The sequence below is a fragment of the Amaranthus tricolor genome, chromosome 13 (assembly GCF_026212465.1).
Source record: "Amaranthus tricolor cultivar Red isolate AtriRed21 chromosome 13, ASM2621246v1, whole genome shotgun sequence".
Taxonomy (NCBI): Eukaryota; Viridiplantae; Streptophyta; class Magnoliopsida; order Caryophyllales; family Amaranthaceae; genus Amaranthus; species Amaranthus tricolor.
In genome coordinates, this window is record NC_080059.1 from 3,570,001 (window position 1) to 3,578,780 (window position 8,780).

General features: G+C 32.4%; 1 long non-coding RNA gene across 1 annotated transcript; it reads right to left on the reverse strand.

The window, feature by feature from the left end:
* Nucleotides 1–1,866: 1,866 nt before the first annotated feature.
* On the reverse strand, nucleotides 1,867–3,279 carry LOC130797924 (uncharacterized). Its single transcript, XR_009038994.1, has 2 exons — nucleotides 3,015–3,279; nucleotides 1,867–2,390 (listed from the first exon to the last, which is right to left on the reverse strand). It is a non-coding gene; the product is annotated as an uncharacterized LOC130797924 (long non-coding RNA).
* Between the last annotated feature and the right edge of the window lie 5,501 nt (nucleotides 3,280–8,780).

Genomic DNA, 8,780 nt, shown 5'->3' on the forward strand with positions numbered 1-8,780 from the left:
ATATCAAATACTTTGTACATGTTTAGGATTTAAAATTATTGAGTTGATTTAGGGTGCCGTCCGTCAACTCCACTTGAGTAAAGGTGGCAAACACGTGGTCCCTTGTAAGACCCTAAATTTACTTTTGTTGCTCCTAAGGAAAAGCTAAAAGACAAAAATTTGTGCACCATACCAGTAAGGTCAATTATTATAAACAGCTTGCTGAATGATTTGAATAATAGGAGTACTTCCTGCTCTCTTACTGTCTTACATAGTCACATAGGAAAAACGAATCAAAAACAAAGAAAACAGAACAATATACTACTGTCTTTTGCTAACATAACCAACCTCAAATCAGCATAAAAAGCTTCCATCACTAAAACTCATAAAGCACCTTGTGTCCTTGCATATGCACTCAGCTCTCAGTACTCCGGTACTAATCCTCTCTTCCACTCATTTTCAGTCCTATTAAATCACAATGTAACAAATTTGCACTTAAATAATGCAAAATGAGTGAGATAGTTATACAGTTCTCTCTCTGTTGTTTTTTGTTTATCCACTTAATATTTTTTCACTTTACGTTTTTCCACTTTATGAGAGAAAAATTTAAATTTGATTTTTGAAGTATATATTCAAGACAAAATATATTCATATGGGATCTTGTTAAATTCGTCTTAATGCAAAGAATTTTAATATATAATTGTTACAAATTTTTTATTATGCGTAATATGAGATATCGACGCTCAAAATTTGCTTTCAAATACGTAAAAAAGTAATGTGGACAAACAAAAAGAAACGGAGAGAGTAATACTGTATCTCACTCATTTTGAGTCATATCAAATCACGGGTAAAAATGTTTTCGATGTGAGAATTTTTTCATCTAAATAATGCAAAATGAATGGAATAGTGATTAATATAACATTTTATCTCATACATTTTAAGTCCTATGAAATTATGATGTATGAATATTTTCTACCTAATAATTTAAAATGAAAGGAACAAATAAGTAGTTAACACTTGGTAATGCCTACAAATTACAAGAGCATCTATAGAGTACAAAATAAGCCACCTAAATTTCTGCGTGTCTGCATTTTGCTCTTGTTTTCCGCATTTTCAGTCAACAATTTTGCCGTGTCACACGGTGGAATATACGCTATTCGATAGGCAATTAGTATATTAATTTCAATAAATATATTTTTTTCGTTTGTTCCTATTTTTTTTTTTAACATTCGTTTCTTCCTACTTACTACTCATTATAAGGGAAAAAAAATTGCAAATACTCCCTCCTTCCTCTAATATTCTTTCATTTAAAATATTCCGTCTTACGGAGAGAGAAATTTAATTAATGTTTTTAAAAACATATTTAAAAGATAAAATATATGCATGTGAGATCTCGATTCATCTTAATATATACTTTTTTATTATGCAGTTTTTATAATTTTTTATTATGTGTATTTATAAATATTAAGCTTTAAAATTTGCATTGAAAAATATGCAAAAAGTAAATGAGAAGAATAATAACAAACGGAGATATTAAATGCTAAACAATTAACTTTTTTATTGACATTACTCCATCACGAAGATGAGATGCAAGTATAATAAACGAATAATAAAGAAAATACTTCCTTAATTCACACTAATTGTTCTATTTGATTTTTATAGCACTCTATCCAACGTAATATTTATTTTTAAATATTTCTAATAAGGTGTGATTAAGAATTATAAAATTTATATTAATAGAATTTATATTAGGACTAATTAAATAAGATTTCAATTGACTATATTTTAAAATTTATTTAAAAATCAAATACAAATTAAGAATTTACTCAAAAAATATTAAGAGTAATGGATAAATAGTGTAAAAAATCAAATGAAACACTTTTGAAATTGAAGGAAGTATATACTAATGTATTTTTTTTAAAAATACAAGGTCTGCTTGAAATGAGGGTTATTATTAATTCTCATAAAACATCATTATACATTTTTCATATATACATGATATAAATACATGATAATCAGCTCAGGAGGGATAGATAGAAGAGGAGATGATGAGTTGGAAGGAGATTCTGAACCCTATCACCTTACAAGCCAAACCATGGTTTCAAGAAAGATAACATGGTTCGGCTAGAGATTAAGATTAATTGGTTTAAACTAGGTCTTACAAGGTCAAGAAAAGGTCTTACAAGGTCAAGAAAAAAAGAAAAAGTATTAAAAAGCGAAATGAGTAATAAAGCTCAGGTAGGATAGCACCGAAAAGTCCTTAAAACTTGATGTTTGATGATAATGATGAATAGTTGCTTCTTTCTTCACTAATATTGTCTTCATCATGAAAACTGTTATGGGGATTCCATGCATCTTGATGATGAAACTTATAATGACCACCATGGTATTTTCTGGTAGCTGAAGTGTACCTGTGCATGTCAAACAAAGGAATATTATCACCGGAAAAAGAGCTGTTCATTTAATGGCATTAGGGGATTTTTGTCAAAGAACCAATTCAACTAAATAGATTAAGAACCCATAATATCTTATATACTCTAATACGTCCCCTCACACGAGAGCCCCTTGGAATCGAGTGTGAACACAATACAGGCCCTTGGGGAAGTTGTGATTCGAACATGTGACCTTTTGTCACACTGGCTTTGATACCATGTCAAAAACCCAACTCAACTAAAAAGTTAAGCTAATAGTTGAGACTCCAGAATAAACTCGAACAACTTTCACCTAAAATGAGTTAGTGATAATAAAAAAAATTGTGTTTGATTGATCCTTGATTGTGATATCACAAATGAGGTATTATATATCTCTATTTAGATTGTAAAGATTTATTTAATTAGACTTTTTCAATAGTAGAGCATAATGAAAAAAGTCTTTTAAATTCAAATTCAAACTACATCATGTTAATAAACCAATTTAACCAACATCAGAGTATTATAAGATAATGATCTTGAACTTTATATGCATGTAAATAAACGAAGCATAAAAATATTAAATGAATTAATAATAATAGTATGTATAATTGATAAAATGAATACCTCATATTGTTGATCAATAGATTGGCAAGTTGAAAATGAAGAATTTTTGGAATTGCTTTAAGAATATAATGATAGTACAAGGTAGAGAAATGAGTGTTGGAGGAATGAAAGGTAGCTATAGCTGATAAGGATAAGTTGAATGGGAGAGTTTGGGGAGTATTTATAATGGAGGGACAAACAGAAGTTGCTCACACATGGGTGAGTAGTGACTACTCTTATTCATTTTGTTTGATGATTTCCCTTTTGTTTGCTTTTGCTGGTCATTTTTTTTACTCCATGGTCTTTTTAATAAAGCTAGATTCTCAAGGTTTACTTTATAAGCTATCAAGTTGATAACATCTATTTAGAACTAGGACTATTTATTAGTCTTTTCGTTAGCTAATGTAATTGTCTTTTTCATCACCACTTTATTTCAAAATTCATAAACATCTTTCAATTTCCTTGCAAATCCACGAAAATACTGTTGCATCTTCCACCTTAATTTCGCATCTTCAACCCACGAAAAAACCAATTGTTGCATTTTCAACCCCCGGCCAAACCAGTTGCTGCATCTTCAACCCAAAAAATCGGTCCCTTTAATTCTTCTCCATTAGCGACACAAATGCAATTTTAGGGCAAAGTTGATTTCCACTAATTTATCACAACCTAAGTAAGTTTCTAACTCTAAAATTCTGTAATTGATATCTCATTATTGATAATTGTTGATTTGCTTAATAATTGTAGGAATTTGCTAAGTAATTGTTGGAATTTACTCTCTTATGGTGGAATTTGGTATAACACATTAGAAATTAGAATTTTTGTGTAATTGTGAACATAATGAATGAAAAGGTGTCTATTAGAATTTAGTATGGGGTAAATTCAAGGAAGCTAAAGGTAGTATTAGTTATGTTGGAGGTTTTGGTAGAATAATGAAGGTAGATCCAAATGATTTGTCCATAGATTACTTGATGAGTTTAGCTAATAAGTGCAATGGAGATAGAGGTATACAAGGGGTTTTTTTAAGAACTTTATTTCTGTTTTTTTTTAAGAAACTCGAATTAGCAGGACACAGCATAGGGTTGCTTTACCTACTATCTCTTTAATTGCAAAAATGAGACAAAGGTTGTCTTTTTATTGAATAACTGAAACATTGACCCTTTATTTGCAGATGGCCAAAATTGACTTTTTAGAAACTATTTTTCCAATAAATTTTAGGAGTTAAAAATATAAACTGTAATATCTGAAACGTGTTAAATAAATAAGAAGATTAAAAAGCATTCTACCTCTTGATTTCAATAAGATAAAAAAAGAAAAAATTGTTTCTAAAAAGCCAACCTTTTGGCCATCTGCAAATAAAGGGTCAACACTTCATTTATTCAATAAAAAGACAATCTTTGTCTCATTTTTGCAACTAAAGAGATAGCAGGTAAAACAACTTGCTGTGACCGGTTAATTCGAATTTCTTAAAAAAACAGAATTAAAGTTCCTATGCTAATAAATTATTCATCTTCATTGTAATAATTCACAAATTAACATGAACCTTCTACCAGAATATTGTTCTGCGATCTCATTGTTTCAAAGCACCATTCCACAAAACAATTTAAAACCAGTGACAACAAATCAAAATAGAATATTGTTCTGCCACAACACTGTTTCAAAACAAAATAATTCAAAACAGACGCATTACATTACAACAAAACTACTAATGGTAGTACAATGTAATTCAAAACAGACCCATTACATTATAGGCACAACATTAGCTAAATGATGCTTGAGTTGGTTGAGTTGATGCTTGAGTGATTGAGCTTGTTCCTGCAACCTAGAAAATTCAATACAATTAAGTCATCATTATATACAAATAAGATGGTTCAATATGTAAAATAAGATGCTTACTTCGAAAGTGGATGTCCTACCACCTTTGCACCCTGGTTGTCCGGATCTTCCCCCTCTGGACCCTACACCACTATGGATTGACCTTCCATTTTTACCTATTCTTTTTGGTTGAGCTCCTCTTTCTTGTACATTCTCTGGGATTGTTGTTGTAGAGGTTGATGCCAATCTCAGTCTGCCCCGCTTGCGTGAGGTTGTGGTGGTTCATCATTAGTTGACATCCTACCCTTGTTTGGACATTTCCGTTTGTTGTGACCCTTAACCTTGCAAATGCCACAAGTCATTTCCATATCGTGCCTACTCAGTCTTCCTATCTTTTTTGGGCTTTCATGGGGATCTTTCCTCCTATTCAAGCGAGGTCTACGAGGCCTTATTTTAATAGGTGGAGGTGTGAGTGTAAGATCTGTTCTAGGCCAAAATCAAGGCCCTTCCATTGGTGGAATGGAATAAGTGTATGCCCGCAAATAGTTATCCATTTTGTACAAAGGATCAATGTAATCTTCGGGAGTTTTACAAACAAAAGAGATACAAGCAATAGCATGTCGACATGGAATCCCTGTCAAATCCCACTTTCGACATATGCAGGTCCTACTTTCTAAATTGACAGTCATAACATCACCCAAATAATGACTACACTGGAAGATCGTATCACTTGAAGAGATAGCATCACAATTCTTAGCTTTCTCTTTCTCCTTTTCTAGTCTAGCTATAACCCTAGGACCATAATCACCTTTTCACTTACTAACATCTCCTTTTTTAACATATAACCGTTGCATGACTTGTGTTCTAATGTCTTCCAACATGTGTATAACGTGTTTTGTTCAAGCAGTGATAATACATCCGTTAAATGTTTCTGCCATGTTATTCACAATGACATCAACTTTGGTTGTGGATAACATATATGCCCTACAAAAACAAGCAGGGTTGTACCTCTTGAAAACCATCCACAGTTGTTGGCAATATTTTCTCCATCTCCACTAAAGCATCTTCAAAATCAGCCTTATTGTACGCTTTAATTGCCTTCCAAAACAGAAGCTTCAACTCCTCACCCTTAAATGACTTGTGCTATGAGCATAAATGTGTCTAGCACAATGTCTGTGTTCAACTTTAGGGAACACTTTAGCAATACCATTTAATATTGCCTAAAATAACATTTGTGTAAGAATAAATGACAATATATAACAATTATGTAAAAATAACTGACAGAATACAACTAACTATAGCTGACTAACCCATTGTTCATCTGATATAATAACCAAGTCGTTCCCATCACCTAAGTTGAGAAAAATTTGAAGATTTTATAGAAATCGTTTCCAACTTTCATTGTTTTCACCCTCTATAACGGCCCATGATATTGGGTACATTTGATCATTGTGGTCTCTCCCAATGGCACTTAGTAGTTGACCACCTAAAAAGGTCTTTAGGAAGCACGCATCGATACAAATAACCTTCCTGCATCCCTCTAACCATCCATGTTTCAACCCCTCAAAACACACATGAAGTCTTAGAAAATCATTAGCATTATCAACTCTCGTGGGATCAGTGACAAGTTTCACCAAGCTTTGTGGGTTAATGTGTTTCAGAGCCTCAATGTAACTACCAAGCTTGGTGTAGTTCTCTACCATACTACCATGCAGCATTCGATGTGCATGATACTTGACTCTATAAGCAAAATCCTTATCAACAAGAACACTAAAGGCTTTCTTAATCATATCCATTATTTCTTTAGCTTGCCAATGTGGTCGAACCTTGAACACCTCAAAGAATTGCTCTGCTACCCATCTGGATTTCATTTGCCTATTCTTTTTCATGTTTCTTGAACAGTTATGCTCACCATCAACTAATTTAACAACATACACAGATCTCCTTGAATCCCATCCACCATACAAATAAAATTTGCATCTTGAGACACATTTCACAATGATATTTTGTTTTCTATGATTATTACTAGAGGTTAATGTGATAATCCTTCCTTGTAACATCCCATACTTTGCCACAACATTCTTGAAGCTTTGCCTAGAGGTGAACCTTAGCTCAACAACCCATTTAAAGCACTTAAAATCTGTATTATCTCCAATTAAAGGCCCTCTTTTTCTTAACCTGCTCTCATCACCAAAAAAACCCTTCATCTAAACCTAGAGGTGTCTCAACATGATCTGAACTGTCTCCAGAATCAGAGTTTACATTTCCTTCCCTAACATCATTTTCCAGATTGTTTGTTGAGCTCCATGTGTACCCTGAGCAGCCTCTCTTTGCACTCTTTCTAAAGAATTAACAAGCTTAAAAATTTTCCCTCTAAACTTGTGTCTAGCACTACAAACTCTTCATCACTGGATCCTTCAACATCTACTAACTCATCCACTAAATCAATATCCTCTAACTCATCCTCACTACTCACACTATCATCAAGGCCTACTTCATAATCCTTATCTTCTGAACTACTATTACCAGATGCACTCCCCTCTACGGATTTATCTACAAAATCAGAATGAATTTCAGGCTCAAGAGGGTGGTCAACATTAGTATCAGGCAATAATGCCCTTTTGGTAGTAGTGGCTGCTGGTAAATTGCTCCTAGGACTTCTCCTCAATGCTATTATTAGTACTCCTTATAGGGGTTAACTTTTTTGACTGGACCTTTGGTTGATCAAGTGGTCCTTTATCAAGATCAGTAACAGGGAGTGTTGAAGTTGGATATTTATGAAGCACATACACATTCACTGTCCTCATCTGAATTATTGCATTATGTAACTCAACAATATTTTTCCCATCTATCTTCCTTAAGCCATCCTTTAAAGTGTAACCTGGAAGCACGTAAAAAAGCCCTTATATACCTCTATCTCCATTGCACTTATTAGCTAAACTCATCAAGTAATCCATGAAAAAGTCATCTGGATCTACCTCCATTATTCTACCAAAACCTCCAACATAACTAATACTATCTTTAGCTTCCTTGAATTTACCCCCGTACCAAATTTTAATAGACACCTTTTCATTGATTATGTTCACAATTACACAAAAATCTTAATTTCTAATGTTCACAATTGCCAGCAGCTGTGGATGATTTCAAGAGGTACAACCTTACTTGTTTTTGTAGGGCATATATGTCATAAGAGAATAAACTCCAACAATTACACAAAAATGCTAATTTCTAATGTGTTTAACCAAATTCCACCATAAGAGTACAAATTCCAACAATTACACAAAAAATCCTAATTTTTAATGTGTTTAACCAAATTCCACCATAAGAGAGTAAATTCCAACAATTACCAAGAAAATTCCAACATTTACACAAAAATTCTAATTTCTAATGTATTTAACATCAAATTCCACCATAAGAGAGTAAATTCCAACAATTACTAAGAAAATTCCAACAATTACTAAACAAATCCTAATATCTAATGTGTTTAACCAAATTCCATCATAAGAGAATAAATTCCAACAATTACTAAGAAAATTCCAACAATTACACAAAAATGCTAATTTCTAATGTGTTATACCAAATTCCACCATAAGAGAACAAATTCCAACAATTACTAAGCAAATTCCAACAATTACACAAAAATCCTAATTTCTAATGTGTTTAACCAAATTCCATCATAAGAGAATAAATTTCAACTATTACTAAGCAAATTCCAAGAATACGCAAAAATCCTAATTTCTAATGTGTTTAACCATATTCCACCATAAGAGAGTAAATTCCAACAATTACTAAGCAAATTCCAACAATTACTAAGCAAATCAACAATTATCAATAATAAGACATCAATTAAAGAAATTTAGAGTTAGAAACTTGCTTAGGTTGTGATATTTTAGTGGAAATCAACTTTGCCCTAAATTTACATTTGTGTCACCATTGGAGAAGGATTAAAGGACCGATTTTTTGGGTTGAAGATGC